Source organism: Arvicanthis niloticus, chromosome 14, assembly GCF_011762505.2.
Source record: "Arvicanthis niloticus isolate mArvNil1 chromosome 14, mArvNil1.pat.X, whole genome shotgun sequence".
NCBI classification, from domain to species: Eukaryota; Metazoa; Chordata; class Mammalia; order Rodentia; family Muridae; genus Arvicanthis; species Arvicanthis niloticus.
In genome coordinates this window covers 7,406,488-7,427,175 of record NC_047671.1, presented here as the reverse complement: position 1 = coordinate 7,427,175, position 20,688 = coordinate 7,406,488, and the positions used below count along the sequence as shown (strand labels likewise).

Below are 20,688 nucleotides of genomic sequence, written 5' to 3'. Positions count from 1 at the left end.
CACACATACACACATGCACACACACATATACACACATGCACACACATGCGTATGCACACATGCACCCACATAATATACACACACAAGCATGTGCACACACACATACATACATGAACACACACCTATATACACATGCACAGATGCACACACACATGCACGCACACACACACCATCCTGTAATCCAGATCTATAATGGTTTGAGCAATGAGACTGAGACAGGAAGATTACCACAGATCATGGGCAGTCGGGACTACAGAATGAGACTCTGCTTCAAAATAAAAAGTAAAAAGTGGGACAGGGAGGCTGGGAAAGATAGCTCAGCCAGAAGTGTGTGCTTGGAAGCACAAGGCCCGAGTTCAGTGCCCAGAGTCAGCATACAGGGGCCAGGCATGGTCATGCACACTTGCAATCCCAGCTGGGGAAGAAATGACAAGTCGGTCCCTGGGCTCACTGGCCAGCCTAGCATGCTATGGCGTTCTAAAGAGGTGGAACAACCTGTCTAGAAAAAAAGATGTGGATGACAAGCCCAAGGAGTAACACTGTGCCATGGTTCTCTGGCCTACACACATATGTGTGCACACATAAACACACACATGCATGTGCACACATAGACACACATACATGTACACACATAAACATTCACATACATGTACACACATAAAGTCATATACATGTACACACACAAACACACACAAAGTAAAGAGAAGGCTGGAGAAATATTTTAAATGGTAGAATGTTTGCCTGGCATACACAGGCCCTAGGCTCAACATCCAGTCTTGAATAAAACATCTGGGAAAGCAATCCTCATCAAGGCTTCTCGGAAGAAGCGGGGAGGATTGTAGGAGCCAGAAGGACCAAGGACTCCAGAACACATCCCATAGAATCAACTAAGCAGGGCTCATAGGAGCTCCCAGACACTGAAGCAACAATAGCAGAGCCTGCATGGGTCTGCCCTAGGTCCTCTGCGTGTATGTCATGGCTGTAGGCTTGGTCTTCTTTTGGGACTCCTGACAGTGAGAGCAGGGCTGTCTCATTCTTTTGCCTGCTTCTGGGACCCTTTTTCTCCTCCTGGGTTGCCTTACCCAGCCCTGACAGGAGAGTTTCAGCCTCTTCCTATTACAATTTGTTATGCTATGCTTGGCTGATATCCCTCAGAGGCCTGCACTTTTCTGAAGGGAAACGAAGGAGGAGCAGATCTGGGAGAGCAGGGAAGTGAGTGGGTGGGAGCTGGGAGGAAGGGATGGTGGGAGGGGAAACTGCGGTAGAGGTATATTTTATGAGCGAATAAAAGAAAAAAATATAGGAAAGGGAAGATGGCTTTTGCACAACCCCAACCACATTGTGTTACCATGGAGACAAGGTCACAGTTACACAGTGTGTGGCTATTGCTACATTTTACTTATTTTAGTAACTTTGTGGACAGAGTCTAGTTTCTTAACCCGAGCTGAAGCTTCTGTTTGTCATACAATCAGTTTTATAGATGAACAATCATCTCTAGAAACAGGAATGTCATGCAGATGAGCTAAACAATATCCAGGTGTTCTTCACCAGATCCTTTAAGGGTAACAGAGATAGAGGCAAAAACTCTCTAGGTCCTTGGCTTGGGGTGGAGTTCTTGCCTAGCAGGAGTGAGGCCTAGACAGCTTCTCCAGCACTCTGTGCATACACACACACACACACACACACACACACACACACACACACACTTCTGTGTACCATTTGTCTTGCATAATCTAGCTGTGTGCTTGTAGTTAGTGTCAACGCCGACGTGTTTTATAAAATGCACCCATGTAATCTGTGCCCTGAAGACTAACAGTGTTTTCTGAACACCATATAACCTCATCCTTTTCCCCTTGGAGAAATGAGACTAAAAGTTTGACCCAAGAAAATGCTTGTGAATTTGTGGACAGGGAGAAACCCACCTCATTCCCAAATCAGGTTTTTTTGTTCGATTGGTGAGTTGATGGGTTTGTTTCATCTGTTTGGTTTTCTACCTTTCGCCTCCAAGACCACAGAGACACATAAGGCACACAGAAGAAAAGGGAGAAGATCACTGAAATTTCCCTCAGTCTTGGCTGAGCATCAGATTTTCCTGAGGTACGCTGCCCTGCACCCTGTCCCCAGTGACTCACTGTCCTCCAAGCTGCTGGTGCAACCTGATTCATCCTTCAAGTGACATAAGTAGCCTGAATTGACACACCTGTCCTCCAGGGGGCACATGAGCCCCACAGGCTGGGTTTCATGTCAGTAACAAGGTGAACTTGGGTAATATTTCCACTGCCAGCCTGGAGTTCTTCTGATATTAGATCTGTTTGTAAGTGACATGGATAACTGCCAGGCAAATGAGCAAGCCTCACAGCCGCTTCAGAGTCACGTGGCCTGGGCTGTGGAAAGAGCCCAGCCACGTGATAAGGATGCAGTTGTCTCCACACTGCATATGGAAAGTCTGTGGCTCAGAGAGGAGCAGACCCTTCCTTACCATACAGCACACAGCTCAGCTACCCTGGCATGGCTCACAACGATGAAGCTGTCCCCAGAGACAGGACAGGGAACATCAGGCCAGGAAGGCAAGAGTCCCTTATGCAAGCAGGTTGCTGTTAGTTCCAGATTTAGGAGATTTACTGAGTTTAGGAGATTTACTGGATGGGTCAGATGCCCTTCTCCAAACAGAGGCAAGAGTTTCTCTAGGGTTTCTAGAGTCACTGAGGTGACCCTTCTCTGCTGTTCTTGTGTTGAATCAAAGACAGTATTGGTCACACACCTGTACAGGGTGTCTTCTGCCAAGCATGAAATGACCAGGATCCAATCAGAGCTGTCCCACCCATTTGGGATTTGGAAAGATCTTGTCTCCAGCTCCAGACCCTCCCAGGGCCACTGAGTAGACTACATAGGGCTTCTGCATGGTACCTAGGTGCTGCTCTGAACCCACTGGCTGACCCTAGGGGTGACTAGCTGGCTCCTAAGCTCAGGCTTTCTCTCTGAATAACAGCTTCAGTGCAGGGATGCAGTGAGTTAATTCCACAAAGTGCTAGGTCTCGGACAGGTGTTGGCTAAGCATCAGTTGTGACATGATTGCTTTGCTGTGGTTCCCTGGGGCTTGGTGGCAGGCCGGTCCCTTTGACCTGATTTGTAACAAGCTCCCCAAGTGCTCCTGTTCCCTTTCTTCCATCTGGCCAGTTCCCAGGCTGTTCAGCACTCCTCAGCAGGCTCTTAGGGCTGTGGAGCTCTGCCTGGTGGTGCAGACCGGTTCTCTAGGCACATGTACCCTTCCCTGTTTGCCAAAGTGCTTCATGTTCCTCAAGAGAAGCACCTTGTTCTCATGCTTAATGAAAGTTGGTTTTTGTTGTTGCTGCTGCAGTTTGTTATTACTGTTTGTTTTGTTCTATTTTATTAAATAAGTAAATAAATGAGTGGCAGGAACGCTTGATAATCCAGATTGACATTTAATAAACTTATCCTTTCTCTGTGGTTATCTACACAGACCACAACAACCCCTCTTCAACATTTTGTCATCCCCAGTGTTTGCTTTAATCCTCTCACCAACTCTTTCAGCCTCCTCAACACACAGCACACCCGAGCTTGATGGACTGAAGAAACAACCAATGAGCTGTGCTCACCACCTCTGCAGGTCAGGGTTTGGGAGCACAGTGAGCAGATGGCTTGTTTCTGCTCTGTGCTGTCCGAGCTCAGCTGGGAGGACTCAGCAGAGGGTGACCCCAAGACAGACTTTCTGAAAGCCTTGTTCCCTCTCACAGCTCGCAGCATGTCATGCAGCTGTCAAGCACAGGGTGTGCACGTGGCTACCCCACAGTTCTGTCTGGGCTGCCTCAAACCTGGTGGCCAGGTTCCAAACATGACAGCTCTTCTGAGAAAGGACAACCTTGGTGACGTTGCTGTGATCCAGCCTCTGGTGTCCAGGGCCTTTGCACGGAGGATGTAGCTCACTGGTGCAGCATTTGTCTCAAGCACAGAGATTGGCCTGATGATGGAAGAAATTAGAAAGCTTCTTCAAGGTTCAGGGGAGGAGACAGACGCTGCACCCCCACAGCCTGAGTGCCAAGTCACACAGGAAGATGACAGAGTGAGACTGGAGATGGTGTTGGGCCTGCTGTGAGAAACAAATCACCATACCAACTCTAACTTAAAGTCTGCTTGTGAGTGCTAAGAGGGCCAGGGGATTTCAGAGGCTGAAAACCACCAAACATGTGAGGTATCACACAGGAAAATCCAAAAATTAAAAAACAAAGTGGAATGGCAGTTACCAGCCCCCTGTGGAAAACAGGAACACAGAGACCAGTCCATGGATTTCTATAGGTTATCGAGAACCTTCGAGCCCTATAGATAACTACATGCTTTTTGTTTTGTCGATGAAACTGTGAAGCTATAGTTAAATGAATATATGTGCTTTACACCTTGTAAACTAATAACAGGTTGATGGTATGAACTGTTTTCTCTCCTCCAGATGCCCCTGCCCTAATTTTACAAGAATTGAAGGAACAGGGGTTCTGATGAGTATGCACTTGGGTTGACAACCCCAAGTGATTTCCTTGTTAGGTTTTCCTGAGGCGGCTATACCTTTTGTAAGTCACTCACCTAATTTCCTCACAGTCTGTGAACATGGCCAATCATACTCAGCTGTTTGCTAGAACACTCAATGAGACGATAGACCAGCCCTAGGTCCATTCTCTGCTTCTTGAAGACCTCAAGCAAACTGCAAATCATAGACCAGGGGTGAAAGTGAAATCCGGTCCTTTTATAATCAAAATAGAATTATAAATGTAATTCTGAAAGGAAAATCAGAAAACCCAAATATGAGCACCCCAAGAAGTACTTAGATCAATTTTCTTCTGTGTATGTATGTGTGGTACATACATATTTGTGCACATATAGATATTTGCATATGAAAGCCAGAAAAGGTTTCCTCCTCCCCTTCTCCTTCCTCTTCCCTCTCCTCCCCCTTCCCTCCTCATCCTCTTCCTCCTCTTCCTCCTTCTCCCCCTCTCCCCTGTCTTCCTCTTCTTTCTCCTCTAATACTTCTCACATTATTCCCTTGAGACTGAGTCTCTCACTGAACCAGAAACTCACTGTTTTGCTTTAACTAAGCTGGCTGGCCAGAGAACTATGGAGATCCACCTGTCTCCCCATTCCCCAGGTACCTGTGATCACACCTAGCCTTTACACGGATCAGGGAGGCCTCAGACTCAGGCTCTCAAGCTTGCACACCCAGCAAACTCTCCCCAGCCTTAATCTGCATCTTAATTTACCATGGCGCTTTTGGTGTCCGACTCCTGTACTAAGTACAGGTCGCACACAGAAGCCTATGCTGCCTACTGAGGTGAGATGTTGACAGATGTGTGGCTACCCAATCCTCTAGTGGCCCGAGGTTTTGTGGGAGAGGGAGGACTGCATTGTGCACCATGGCTCCTTAAAAATACCAAAGACAACACAAGGCTTGTCAAAAGGTGACTCAGTTTCTCCCAAAGGGATGAATAGAAGCCATTTTGCTAAGGGTAAAAGTTAACTCCACATGCTTTACCCTCTCCCCCCTCCGCTCCCCACGCCCCCAGCCCCCGACCCCCGTCCTTGAGTCTTGTGTTCTTTCTTTAACCAGCAGGGCAGGAAGCTGCTAAGCTGTAGCCCTTCAAATACTCACCAGTGGCCCTATTAGATAGCCTACTCCACACTTGCATCTTTCTCTGAAATTCTCTATAAAGTTTGAGTATCTGGTCTCCTAGCTACACATGCATTGTAACCCCACAAACCCCATGCAGGAAACATTTCATAAATCCCTTGCAAAGACTCTAACAGGGCAGCCATGCCTGCCACCCTGAGAGAGTCCTACTGTTTCTGGAAATCAGCAGAAGCCCTGGAGGGCAGAAGGCTGGCTGTTGTTCTCATTGTGGCTAGGCAGCTCTCTGAAGCCCAGATCATAGACATCTACAGGGGAGAGATGCTGGGACACATCTGGCTGCTGACATGGAGTTTTTATGCATAGAGTTTAATGCATGGAGTTAGGGACCTAGTGTTCCAACATCCTCTGATGTCCTGGGTACCAAGGGTGACCTGAGCAGCTGTGAGCATTGGATGTCACTGTCCTGAGTGACCCTCTTGCTTAAAAAACAATCTTACAGTCACTCCACCTTAGGTTGGACCAGCATCTTTTTCCTGCCTTTCTATCCTTACCTTCAAATCCCATAACCTACATCCCTACACACACACACACACACACACACACACACACACACACACACACCACAGACTTCCTAGGTAAGGACCAGCTAGGTGTATCTAGACTGCTGTGGAAATATTTGCCTTAGGAAGACTGGCATTTGGCTACAGTCACTAGATTCTCCACCTTCCTTCCAGAGGATGTGAAACTCCCTGCGAGTCAGCTCTGAGTCTGCTTGCCCTCTGCTCGCCCTTGTATGCGTGGTATTTGTCCCCAGGTTGTCTGAATAATTCCCTAGTATGATTTATCTCACAAAGAACTAGAGACGTACTCAGTGTGGTCCCCAACCACTAGTCCCTCCCACATACCCAGAAGCCAGGCTCATAGAGCCAAAAGATCCATGTGATAGCAAGGAACTTGTGCCCAAGGAAGCAGCGTCTACACAGCGGACTCAGCTTCCTTGCTGGAGTCTCTACTTGGTGACCACAGGCGTCCTAGGCCCTCCAGTCAGCACCTGTGGTCTCAGCTCCATCTTAAGGCCCAGAACAGAGAGATCCACCTCAGGCCTCATCGGGAGCTGGTTCCGGGGCTCAAGGTATCCCGTGGTTCTGGGCGATGCCATTTAGACCTCTCTAGCGAGGTCCTGCTCTTCAGATTCCTGAAGCAAGAAAGTCCGGAGAGCAGCGGTGCGGAGTGTAGGTAGGGCGGTGACGAGCAAAGCCCCGCCCCACTGCTCCGAGGGCTGCCCTGCCCCTGGGTCCCCGCATGTCCCCCGCCCTCCCAGTGGCGCGCGTTTACCTGCTTGTAAGCAAAGGGAGGCGGGGCAGGAGCAGGGTGCGCGCCCGTCCCCGGAGCAGCCGCTGTCAGTCACAGCCGCTGCACGCCAGCGAGAACGAGCCTCTGGCTTAGGCGGCCTGAGCCTCGCGACCCGGGAACGCAGTACCCGCGCCCTAGCGACCCCGAGCCCAGCATTGGGTCCTTTCTATTCGGCTCCCGGGCTACTGGGCCCCCTTGGCCTCCGAACCGCAGCCAACACTGGTAAGTGATCATTAGTAGGGACGCGCGGGGTAGCCCTGGTGCCTTTGTCTCCGGGCCCCTGCGAGCGGGAGACCCCAGTACGGAGTCAGACTCCCAAAGAGACGAAAGAAGGGGCGCTCCGTGAGGGCAGCAAAACTCTGTTTCCCCTTCTTCTAGGCCAGAAGTGCCTGGGTCACACCTGACCAGAAGTGCAGGTGGCCCGGCAGGTGGCAGCTAGGCGACCTCTGGGACCCGACACCACGTCGGCAGCCCCGATCTTTCTTAGAAAGGGTGGACGCGAGTATAGACTCAGGTCCACACCAGTGGGGACTGGAAGCCTGGGAGTATACGGGGGTGATTTCCAGCCGGGCCTTGGGACTCCGGGGTCGCTGAAATTCTGAGGCCTAGGCTTGGTAAGGGGAGGTGGGGGAGGAGTTTAGGGGGAGGAGGTGACCTCTGTCTAGAGAGACCGCCCTCAGCTCGGGAGAGGAGTCTGTTGGGCTCTGAGGCACACTGGGGGTCTGTGCAAGCCTGCGGTGCCTGCTGATGACACACCTGCTGCCCAGCGGGCGCTCCCTGCCCTGCCCTGCCCTTCCCCACGAGGGGAAGCAGTTTCCCTTTGAGCAGAGGGCGGCGACAGGCACTTGTCCAGGCTTCCGCCTTTCGGGGCCTGTCTCGGGCTCCTAGGCCCTTAGGCGCCGCGCGCAGCCCCCAACCCACCTGCGGCCACCTGCTGGCACCGGCACTGAGTCCAGCCTGCCCCCATCTTCCCGCCGTAACTTGATTTCCTGGTCCTGCTGAAGCGCAGTGTCCCAGTGCCCCTCCCCCGGGGTGGGTGGGGGGACAGTTCTCCCGTTCTGCTATGGTTTGTTGTAAACTCTGGTTTTTAGGGCATGTGCGTACCGCGCTTAGCGTGCACCGCTTGGGATTTTGAGGTGATGGTTCAGCTCCCTGGTTTGGAACGTGGAGCCAGGCTTGGACGAGGGTTTGTTTCTCTGAGGATCAGATCTGACTCTTTGCTGTTTGCCAGCAGGACAGCTGCTGATCCACACAACATACAAGAGTGTATCTCTGTGTTGGGGAAACTCTTGGAACTGGGGGTGGGAGACAAGCATCAGCATCTCTGCCTGCAGGCACACAACTAGAACTTTTTCAGAGCAAGGCAACCTTAGGGAGGTCTCAATTTAAGACCTGTGGTTTTGGAGAGTCTGTCTAGCTAAGTTCAAAGAACGACCCACTCACTACCCATGGCTCTCCCAAGTAGAGCTTATCCTACCAACACCTCTGGGGTGGGGGTGGGCACTTGGGGTCCTGGGAAGAGGCCATCCCAGGCCAGAGCATCTGAGAACGAGAGGCCTGTAGTGTGCTCTCAGACAACTGAACAGGCCCACACCAGCCAGTTTGTGTAGCCATCCCTGGCTAGATTCTCAGAACCTTGGGAGAGAAAATACAGTTTAAAATAATCATGAACGGGAGATGCAACTCCTAAGGAATTAATTGTTCTGAAATGACTACTTTTTATCAACTTGAGATTTAAAAACAAACAAACAAACAAAAACAAACCTAGTGTGCTCAAATCCATTTTGTAAATCTATGTAATGCCTGTCTAGATGTGGAGTGTTGGTTTTTTGTGGAAATGGTGTGTGTGTGGTTTAAAAAAAAAAAGATGTGTGAACACAGAATTAGAACATAGCTCTGTCTTTCCAGGAGGTTCCAGTTTAGACCGATTCTGAAGTGCTGAGGCTCATTCTGTCTTCTCTTTGGGTTCTTCCTGATTTAAACCTTGATCACATTTATTTACGTGTATGTGTGGGTGAGCGTGTGCGGAGGTCAGGGGATAATGTGTAAGGAGTGAGCTCTCCTTCCACAGAGTGGGTTGCAGGGATCATGTTCAGGTCGTTAGCCTTGGTGGCAAGTGCTTTTACCCACTGACCCATCTCACCGACCGACCAACCAACCGCTCTCCAGGTTCTTTCTAACAACCTCAGCAGCTGCCCTCCCTGTAGCAGGTGGCAGGGACTGACCTCTCACTAAAAAAAAAAAAAAAAAAAAAAAAACAGGCTCCCTGCTGAGAGCTGTTAACTACTGCATTTACATCTTAACTGCCTTGGGAGGGCTCCTTTCTCCTTTCTTTTCCTTCATTACGTTAGTTGCCTCTTGGGCACATAGAGACTGAAGTAAAGTACCTCTGTGAGATGCCCCCTGGCCCCATTTGTCCTCTCAGGGCCACTTGAAGGTGCCCCCTTCCTTTCTTCTTGAATATCCACCACTTGGAGCTAGAGAGATGGTTCTGCGGTTAAAGACGCCCTACTGCTCTCAGAGAGGATGTAGCTCGGTTCCCAGCGCCCACATCTGTTGGCTCACAACTGCTTACAATTCCAGCTCCTGGGAATCCAGCGCCATCATCTAGACTATGAGGACATCAGCGCTTACAACATGCACATACCCTCACACAGACATACAGTACAAAAAAAAAAAAAAAAAGTCAGCCCACCACTAGTGAATGACCACGCCTATTAAAATGTCCAGTTTCCATCTCCAGGTGACTTGACCCCAGGGACACCCAACCTTGTTGATATATCCCTTCCATGGTTTTCATTGCTGTCAATAAAAAAGAAAAGCAAGTGTCCCTGTGGTTCAACATTACATTAAAAAAGCCATGGTTTTGCAGAGAGGGGTCTTACTAGTCCCTTTGAGTGTACTGAAGGAAGTCTGGGAGGGGTAGGTAACACACTGGAAAACCCCTGTGCCTACCAAGCAGAAATGAAGAACTTCTAGAACATTCTCCCAGGAAGACTCGAACGCTGTTGAAATCTTTGCTGGGAAGATTGTAGCCAGGAAACACAATCAGTAGGCGATGCCTGTTACCCATCCAGTTTGATGCTTCGGAGGCAGCAGCTCCAACAGCAGGAAAGCCTGCTACTCTTAGAACAGACTGACAAAGAGGTAGCTGCTCAGAGCTCCCCCCCACACCCCCCAGGCTGCTGAGCATGGGCCTTTCTTCTCCGACTGCTGCTTCTGCTGGCTACTCAGAACACATTGCCCATCCTGATGCTGTCAGGACATCTCCCCACTCAGGAGAGTTAAAGATGTGGTTCTGAAAGTTCTTTTGTTCTGGGCTTTGTAAGCAAAACTGAGAAGCTCTGGGGACAGTATTATAAAAATGAGAGATGGGAAGGGAAGGAGGGAGGTGAGGGAGGTGGGGTGGAGAAAGTCAATGGGCTGTGATGTACCTCAGAGCACTTGCTTAGCATGTACAAGGCCCTGGGTTTGATCCCCAGCAGCCTGTTACCCCAACACTTGGGAAATGAAGACAGAAAGATCAAGGTTCTAGGTCAACCTCTGCTACATAGAGAATTTCAAGCCAGCTGAACAACATGAGGTACATGACCCCATCTCCAATAAAAATGAAAAAGATGTCTGAAGAGTAGAATCAACAAAGTGAGCTCAAATTCTGAGACACGTGACAGCGGGTGCGTGACTGGACGTCTCCTAAGGTCTAAGAGATCAACCTCAGATGGATTAATAAAGTATGAAAAGAATTTCAGTCCACAGCTAATCAGGGGGAAAACTAAAGCAATGATAAGATACAATTTCACATTCCTTATGCCAGTGAGAATTCTCAGGTCCTGACTGGGCCACGTATGAAGGAAGATGTAGAGGAAGGACTCGAATTCTTGATTGGGTGTGTTAGCAAGAGACGAACGCTTTACTGAATGGCCTAGAAAAGCTGTTGCTGGATATGCCCTAAAGGACATCTAGAATAGAGCCCTGACCTGAACCTTAACCTCTAACCCCAACCCCAGCCTTCAGAATGATGCATAAGACCATGTATATTCAGTTGAAACAATCTGTTAAATTTTTCTTTTGGGGGATAAAAGCAGCCCTATTGCAACTGCAAGATACCATATAGAGAGCCGGAGTTGGGGTGCATGGATGCGACTATAGCACTCAGGAGTTGGCCGCAACTCTCTGGGCTACATAGTGAGAGTCTGTCAGAAAAGAGAGGAGAAGAGAAGATGGGATGAAGGGAGAGAGGAAGGAAGGAAGAAAGGAAAGAAGGAAGGAAAGAAGAAAGGAAGGAAGGAAGGAAGGAAGGAAGGAAGGAAGGAAGGAAGGAAGAAAAAAAGAATACAGAGCCCACTCATACATACACCCCTCACCTTGTCTCCCCAATGGCATCTTCCATGCTACAGCACAGAACACAATCAGGAATTTAGCCGTGACACCAACCATTAACCTTGCTCAGACTGCAACCTTCAACAGTTTCCGCACCAACATCCTATGCCCGTCTCTGTGTCTGCATCTAGCTGTGTCTGTGTCTCTGTGTGTCTCATGCCTATGTCTGTGTGTTTATATCTGTACGTATCTGTATGCTTTGTGTCTGTCTATCTGTCTGGATGTATGTGATGTCACTGTGTAGAACATCTGGCTGCTAACACCATCAAGGATGAACCCCAGTGCCATCTCTGCAAGCCCTGTTGCTGCTCTTCACAGGCAACTTCCTCCTTTCCCCTCCTTCAGTGCAGGCTGCCAGGATGCGATGCTGTTCCTCTGTTTCTCTGGTGTTATCATCTCTGTACAAGCACATCAATGTGGTACCTCCTGGGATCGGCATTTTTTCCTCAGTTTGAGTTCAATCAGCACACAGGTGCTTGAGTGCTGATGCCATGGTTTATTCTGTTCTCTTGCTCCACCGTCCAGCCTCCTTGAAGAAGTGCTTGGGTCCTTTCAGAATGGAGTTATTGCACACAACACGGCTATGAACATCTACAATCACTTGTGTGAGCATAGTTTTCATACCGCTTGAATAAACACTGGAGTGTGCAGTTGCTGATGCTCACAGTGAGCAACAGGTTAATTTTATAAGGAGTGGGCATCTCGTTCCCAGGATGCTGAGACACCCCACACGCCACTCAGCACTGTCTGAGAGACCGGATCTCACACTCATTCAGGATCGTCACTGGTTTAGAGTTTTGTTTGCTATTTTGATATACAAATGGGACAGTCCCTGGTGGTTTTGACTGTGTCAAAGATCAGGTGTACACATTTGCCATCCACAAGTCCTTCTGCCAAAAGGCTACTTGTTTCTTTCTCTCACGTTAGAATTAGATGGGTTGTTTCTATTACTATTTCTTTTGTTTGGCTCGTTCTTCTACTCTGGAGACCCTGACATCTGACTCCTTCCTTAGTTTCTGCCAGTGTTTTCATCTCCTCCACCGCATTGCTCAGAGAGAAAGTTGGCTCTAATCATTATATGTGCATTTCGGGGAATTCCTTTTCCCTTTAGTGATTGGCAGGTTGGGGATTTTTTGCTCGTTTGTTTTGTTTCTGATGTAAAGTCTTAAGATTTACTCACTTAGCAGAGTATGGTAGTATAAACCTTCAAGCCTAGCACTTAGGATGCAGAAGCAGAGGGATATCTGTGAATTCCAAGCCAGCCAGAGACACATAGTGAGAACTTGTCTCCAAACAAACAAACAAAAAGGAAAGAGAAAACAGAAGCCAGAGACTTTCCCTACCTGTCTCAGGCCTAGAGGCCCTTCTGCTTCTCTTTTTCTGTTTTGTTGATGGGGTTTAGTTTCCCCTTTTACACTTTAGCCTGCGATCCATTTTTAGTAACTTTTTTGTAAAGTATGATGTGTAAGCTGGGGCTTTTTGTTATAGTGTTTTTCGGGTTTAATGAAAGACTATTGGAAAGCATAGGCCAGGCAGGGTAGTTTTAATCCCAGCACTTAGGAGGCAGAGACAGGTGGGTCTCTGTAAATTATAGGCTAGCCTCTTCTTCATAGTCAAGTTCCAGACTAGCCAGCCCTACACAGTGAAGCCTTTTCTCAGAAGGAAAATAAAAGACAAACAAACAATGGAAAAAACTGATATTGATTCTTCATCTTGTGTTGTTTTGACTCGACTCTTGAGTGCTGTCCCGGATGAGATTCGTGGGACTGCGCTGAGAGCACAGCATTCTGTGTCCTTTGATCCATTATTTGTATAAACAGAAAGTGTCTACCCTCAGCTGTGTACATCCTCCTGGCTTATGTAGGGTACAGCTTCTTGGTGCTGTCATTCACACTGCATAGCAGCTCTGCAAGTGTGTGGCCCGCCTTTGAGAGTGTCAAGTGACAGCTATCCTTCCAAAATTGGGGTGATGAAGCCTATCTAGCGGATTTTCCATGGAATTTCCTTCCCATCTGCTCTTCTGACCTGGAAAACTAAAGGCCAAGAAGTCAACACACACACACACACACACACACACACACACACCACCCACTTGGGTCATCTTTTCTCCATATCAGGGGCCATACTGTCATTCTCAACTCTGAGCATGGCCCCTGCTCTGATCACAGCCCTGTCTTCTGGTGAAGATGGGACCAACCTGTCCACATCGTGTTTCTCTCCTTGGGTTGTCTATAACTACGTGCATACCTTTCACTACAAATTCTTATTAAATGTGTTGCCCTCGGCTTTGTCCCTGACATATTCTCACAGAGTTCTGGAGATTGGGCTGGGGATGCAGTCTTTAGAACTATGATCTAACTAAAAAAGAAAATTTACAAGCATGACCCACGCATCTAGCTCTGTTCTGCTGGTCTGAATGATTCCACTTGCACACAAACATGTCTCAAGTGTCATTAAGACACCCTGTTCGTATCCCTATCAAGTAAACTGTTTATAGAAGTGTTGATGGAGTAGTTGATAAGGTTTTATGCTGAGACAGTGCAGTGTATCTCAGTCTGCATCGAGGAAAAGTAGATAGAGTTCTTGCCTGTGGTTTTCTTAGGAAGCTTAGAAGCTCATGAATAAGTTTCCCAAGGCAAAGTACCTGCTGACCTCCCTGCAGGATGTTCAGACCAACCCCCACAGGGCTTCTGAAGCAGAAGGACTGCACTGGCTTCTCAGGGGCTGAGGCTGCTGGCCTAAGCCACAGGTCCAGCCCTCAGCAGACAACAACTGATGATAAACCGTAGCTGTATGTCCTCTGCGCCCCTCCATTTACTCTACAGAGTCCCTTTTCGAACGTCCTCAAGCTCACGCTGAGACTCCTAGTTCATTCCTGGCAGAGACCGTGGTGGATTCGTTTCCCTCATGCATTTGAATGGCGGTTCTCATGGGATGGGAACACTTGGTACAGTGTTTGCCTTGAATACATGAGGTTCTATTCTTAGTACCACGGGTATTGTATGGTGCTACAGGTCTGTATCCCAGCCTTCAGAGATGGAGGCAGGGGGATCAGAAGTTCAAGGTCATACTCTGCTACACGGCAACTTTAAGAACAGCTCCAGATACAAGACACATTTGCCCCCAAAGGAAGAGAGAAATGTGGCCATCTCTCTGTGTTCCCCCCACACACCATTCTGGAATGGTCTATGTGTTTTATTCACTGTAGCATGTAGCACAATAGATCCCCGCTATCTGCTGCATAAGCAAGTGGCCTTGCTACATCTGATCTCACCCTACCAGCAGATGCCCAGCAAAAGCCTGCACTCTACAGAAATCAAGCATCTAAACCTGCCTTCTGCCTCTAGAAGCCAGATGAAGGGTGAGTGCATGGTTTAAAATGTCACCTTAAAAGACAAGGCACATTAAATCAATGATTTAAAAAACCACAGTGTAGGAAAAAAAAATGATTCTCATATATTTTAGGAACTCGATCTCCTTTTGTTGTTATTGTTGTAGTTGTCTTTGGTTTTGTGGTGGTGATGGTGGTGTGTGTGTTGGTGTTTTGTCTTTGAGATTGGCTCTCATGTAGTCTAGGTTGACCTCAATCCCATTATGGAGAAACGGGGGCGGGGGCGGAGGGCATAGGAGAGATGGCCTTGACCTCCTGATTCTCCTACCTCCAACTCTCAAGTGCTGGGATTCCAGGCATGTATTACCATTCTTTTGTGTGCATATGTTTGGATGTGTGTATGTGTGTGTGGTGGGACAACGTGTGTGTAGGAGTGGGGATGTACATGCATTGCCTATGAGAGGGAAAGGTGTAGGGGAGATTCTTGGGGTGCCTTTTTGCAGGCTGAGGGACAGTACTGCTGGTTGTTTTTATTTAGAGGTCTGACGACATAATAGCTTTGGGGTGTCCTGAAGTGCAGTGTGAACACTAGCCAAAGCTCTTGTCCTAGAAATAGCAAGAATACACACCATATTTCAGAAACAGGCATGATACGTGCACCGCATCATATGTCACTGTATGTGGTGGTGTTTGAAGCGATGAGCTCTAAGGGGAGATGGTGGTTCTTAATTACATTATCATCTTCATGTGTCCAGACCTATTGCTGCAGAGAGAAAGATTTAAAGCAGATGCTAAAAGACAGCCCTGCTTGCTTCCAGACTGCTTGTTGGAAACTGATATAGATGGAAAGGGAGAACACAGAAATGCAGACAACAGGATAAGGCCTGGGAGCAAATCAGTAGATTAGATAGATAAAGAAATGGCAGATAGATAGATGATAGATAGATAACACATATATGGAGGGAAAGATGGATAGATAGTAGAAACATTCATAAGAAGCTAAGTAGAAAGAAGAGAGAAAGGAAGAGGAAAGAGAAAAACAAAGAAGATAGAATAGACTGGCTGATAATAGGGAAATAGATAGATAGATAGATAGGTACATACATACATACATGCATACCAGAGCAGAGAGATGGATAGATAGGTAGAAATAGATGATTGGTAGATAGATAGATAGATAGATAGATAGATAGATAGATAGATAGATAGATAGATAGAATATAAAAACAGAATGATAGATAAAAGATAGATACATAGATTAACAGATAGATGATAGATAGATAGATAGATAGATAGATAGATAGATAGATAGAATAAAAACAGAATCATAGATGAAAGATAGATACATAGATTAACAGATAATAGATAGATAGATAGATAGATAGATAGATAGATAGATAGATAGATAGATAGATAATGTGTGCGCGCACACACACTGATATCTCACTGAGCCCCAGTCTTCAGGATTTCAGGTAGGGTTTTCAGACTCGGCCTTCATTCCACATTCAGAGGTTTACATCTGACCTCTTTCTACTGAGCTAACTTGACTACTGGGGGATGGGGGGGGGCGCGGCTCTGAAGCATGAGCAGCTGCCCTCTAAGCTCCAGCAACAGCCCAGCCTTCCCTGGAGAAGACATCCCCAGTCCCTGCCTCTGGAGTCTTCCGCAGGCTGCTGGTGTGAGGCGCTCAGGGATTAGTTAGACATTTACTCCCCCAGAGCTCCTGTACTCACCTGGGGTTTACCGCCAGAGAAACCCGATGGAAATCCAAAGTCCCTAAAGCTGAAGGTCTTAAGTGATCTGGCTTCCAGCACAGCAAGGCCTGGCCACTGACTCTATGATAAGGTGGCGAAGAGCTCATTAGAACTGACTTAAACTCTGCTGAGAGTGAAAACCAGACTGTAGTCAAACCGCACACTGAGTCATCAGAAGGCGTAGCTGCCTGTTCGAGGCAGATCTGGAGACTCGAAATACGAAGGTGGACAGAGAATAAGGGTGAGGAGCCTAGCCCAGCAGTGTCTGCAGGCTTCGAGAAAGAAACCAGCACCCATCTGAGATCTCTGCACCTTACCCAGCATCACACCCTGTCCCTTCTGAAACTGATCACATGTCTGCAGTCCCCTAGTGTCACAGCTGGTCACAGCTGCGCCAGACGCTCTGTGGACTGACCCAGTTTTTGATGTTTCTGCTTTAGCAAGGTCTTCCTGGAGTCTCAGGAGAGTGTGCTCCCCATACTAGAACAAGGGGAAAAATAACTCATTCATAGAAGCACCCTTCCCTCACAGCTCTGAGTAAATTAACATATGGGTTATTTTTAATTAATTTTTATTAGATATTTTATTTACATTTTAGATGTTATCCCCTTTCCCCATTTCCCCCACCCACCCAGAAACCCCCTGTCCCATCCCCCTCCTCCTGCTTCTATGAGGATGTGCCCCCACCCACCCACACACTCCCACCTCCCCGCCCTCAAATTCCCCCAAGCTGGGGCATCCAGCCTTCACAGGACCAAGGATCTCCTCTCCCGCCTATGCCCAACTAGACCATACTCCCCAACATAAACAGCTGGAGCCATGGGTGACCCTCCTTGTGTGCTCCCAGGCGGTGGTTTAGACCCTAGGCGCTTTGGTTGGTTGGTATCATTGCTCTCCTCATGGGGCTGCAAACCCCTTCAGCTCCTTCATTCAGTCTTCTCTCTAACTCCTCCATTGGGAACCCATGATCAGTTCAATGGTTAGCTGTGAGCATCCACCTCTGTATATGTCAGGCTCTGGCAGACCTCTAAGGAGACAGCTATGTCAGGCTCCTGTCAGCGTGTACTTCCTGACATCCACATCAGCGTCTGCCTTTGGTGACTGCACATGAGATGGATACCCAGGTGGAGCAGTTTCTGGACGGCCCCTCCTTCAGTTTCTGTCTCACACTTTGTCTCCATATTTGCTTCCATGAGTATTTTGTTACTCCTCCTAGGACCGAAGCACCCACACTTTGATCTTCCTTCTTCATGAGCTTCATGTGGTCTGTGAGTTGTATCTTGGGTATTGCAAGCTTTTGGGCTAATATCTACTTATCAGTGAGTGCATACCATGTGAGTTCCTTTGTGATTGGGTTACCTCGCTCAGGATATTTTCTAGTTCCATCCATTTACCTAAGAATTTCATGAAGTCATTGTTTTTAATAGCTCAGTAGTACTCCATTGTGTGAATTACACACATTTTCTGTATCCATTTCTCTGTTGAAGGGCATCTGGGTTCTTTCCAGCTTCTGGCTATTATAAATAGGCTGCTATAAACATAGTGGAGCATGCGTCCTTGTTATATGTTGGAGCATTTTCCGGGTATATGCCCAGGAGTGGACACCCTTCACAATAGTCACAAATAATATAAAATACCTTGGTGTGAATCTAACCAAGCAAGTGAAAGATCTGTATGACAGAACAAGTCTCTGAAGAAAGAAACCGAAGACCTCAGAAGATGGAAAGTTCTCCCATGCTTGTGAATTGGCAGGATTAATATAGTAAAAATGGCCATCTTGCCAAAAGCAATCTACAGATTCAATGCAATCCCCATCAAAATTCCAAATCAATTCTTCATAGACATAGAAAGAGAATTTTGCAAATTCATTTGGAATAACAAAAAACCCAGGATAGCGAGAACTATTCTCAACAATAAAAGAACTGGGGGAATCACCATCCCTGACTACAGAGCAACAGTGATGAAAACTGCATGGTATTGGTACAGAGCTAGGCAGGAAGATCAATGGAATGTTGACTGATACACAGCGATTGTGACCTTCGGAGTGCAGACACATTAAAGGCAAGTGATCCTTTTTGAAAGGCACAGTCCCACCTTTAGTAACTGGAGATCCCCTGGAAGCCCTGTACATAGGGGTCTAAGCCTGACTTTGACAATGGCCACCAGTTAGCACATCTGAGGTGCCAGCCACCTGCTCCTTCCCTCCACCTCTGCCTCTCTGGGTTTTGGTATGTGAGGTGTCTGCCGAGTGCTCGAGTGCTCGCTCCTTTGTACTGGCACCTACCTCTGCAGCAAGTCTTTCCTGCGGGTGCTCCCCTGGGAGCAAAGTCTGCAGAGGTGCACCTACTGTAACAGAGGTTCCTGCTGCAGATGGGGCTGCAGCGCTCAGCCACTGCTCTCCCCTACTGTGTAAGGGTGCATAGATCTCACTGCCCGTGTGGTTCCTGGTACTTATGTCACTTGCTCATGGTCCTCACAGTACCCAGACTCTAGTCTTCACACTCTCCAGTCCCTGGACCACTGATTCCCTCTTATTTACATACTGTTTACGCCTAATGCTATGCCACAACCCAAAGGGTAGTCTGACATGTAAACATCCCCTTCCTCCCCTCACCTCCCCCCATGTGTGTGTGTGCGCGTGCACATGCTCGTGCATACATGCACACACAGGTGCACATGTGTGCACATGCTCCTGGTCTGGATAAGAGAAAGTGACTTTAGAATTTCATTTGCACCTCTTTTCTTTCACTGGACTGAACACCTACTATGTAATATCACAGTTCAGGGTGCTAAGAACACCTCAGTGCATCAAGCTAGGACCCACTTTGCTGTCTTACCAATGAGGAAATGAGAGAGCAAAGGCCCTGGATATTATGATAGCGAGGTAGCACCCAGAATCTGGCTCGGTAACACTTGAGGCTGGGTGTTTGCAGAGGCCTGCAGTGGCAGAATCTGGCTTGGAGAACTCGCTGAGTCAGAACATCCAAGGTCAAATGAAGCAAGTCTAGAGCTGCTTCCTAGGTTCCCTGGGTCTTCCCTGCCCTCCATTATGGGATGGGCCGAGCTCAGGGGCAGTCTAGCATAGTGGCAGGCTGGGAAGGCAAATACATGTTCTCTCTGCGGGTGCTTCACCTCTCTGCTTTCTCAGCTGCCTCTGGCCCCGATCACGTGGCAGACACTGTGACACTGACTGTCGTTGTCTCTCTCCTTGGACTTGGCTTCCAGCATCATGAATCCAGTGTCAGCAGCTGACACCAGGCAGACAACTTTGCCGACACCTCCTCAGGAAATGCTGCTTCTAGAGACACCCCTGTCCCTGAGCATTCTCAGCAAGTTCACACCCATCCCGACAGAAATCAGAGCACAACGTAGGTGACGGAAGCTGAGCCTTCCAAACCCGGTCCCCATGTTCTGAGACAAAAAACTGGACCACACTCAGATAGACCAGGGGATGATCAGTGACAGGAACCACCCCACTTGGATTTTATGACCAGGATCAAAGGGTATGTACAGATTTTGTAATTTGGAAAGAGGCTTGATCACAGTTTGCCAGGAAAGAGACAAGACTAATGATTTACCCTACCAAGATGTTTGCGTATCTCAAGCCAGCTTCTTCTGGTTGCTATGTATGACAGACATTCCTAATCATCTTGATTTCATAAGAGCAATAAGATCATAGAACTGCAGTCTCCCGACACTCTCTCTCGAGTCTTCCAAAGGACTCTCACCTTTTTAGACCCGAAAGCATTATCTAAACCTCATGTGGCGTGCAAAAACGCTTGAAGCTCAGATGCAAGGGACAAGCTTCTCGACCCCTTGCTGTCCCTGGTGAGAGCTGGACTTTGCTTCTTCATAACACTCCGCAGCTTTGTTAATTATTCAGCAAAGCCCATTTTTCAATGACTATTTGAAAAGGCATTGATTTCATGGTGCATTCTTGGCATGTTCTTATCATGTTCTTAGCATGTTTCCTTATGGGGCTAAAAAGATGAGTCAACAGTTAAAAGCACTGGCTGCTCTTCCAGAGGACCGGGGTTCAGCCCCCGCACGGTGCCTCATAACTCCAGTCCTGGGGGATTCAGCATCACTTCTGTATTCCCCTGTCACCAGACACTCACGTAGGACACAAACATACAAGTAAGCAAACACTCATGCACATGGAATCAATTTTAAAAGAACAACAAAAACTGTTTCCTTATCCTGCCCCCCCCACACACACACCCCTGTGAAGGAAAGGG

At 47.9% G+C, this 20,688-nt stretch overlaps 1 protein-coding gene and 1 long non-coding RNA gene across 5 annotated transcripts in view; one reads left to right on the top strand and one right to left on the bottom strand.

The window, feature by feature from the left end:
- Positions 1–3,433: 3,433 nt before the first annotated feature.
- LOC143434262 (uncharacterized) lies at positions 3,434–8,024 on the bottom strand. The gene is made up of 3 exons (XR_013103604.1): positions 7,907–8,024; positions 4,594–4,784; positions 3,434–3,979 (listed from the first exon to the last, which is right to left on the bottom strand). It is a non-coding gene; the product is annotated as an uncharacterized LOC143434262 (long non-coding RNA).
- The window catches only part of Mbp (myelin basic protein), a 113,738-nt gene continuing 100,084 nt past the window's right edge, over positions 7,035–20,688 (top strand). Inside the window, exon 1 of one of the 4 annotated variants that reach the window (XM_034517760.2) lies at positions 7,035–7,207. The gene's annotated coding sequence lies outside the window, so the exon portion shown is untranslated. The remainder of the gene's footprint in view (positions 7,208–20,688) is intronic. The other 3 variants (XM_076912367.1, XM_034517758.2, XM_034517759.2) reach the window with 3 other exon arrangements.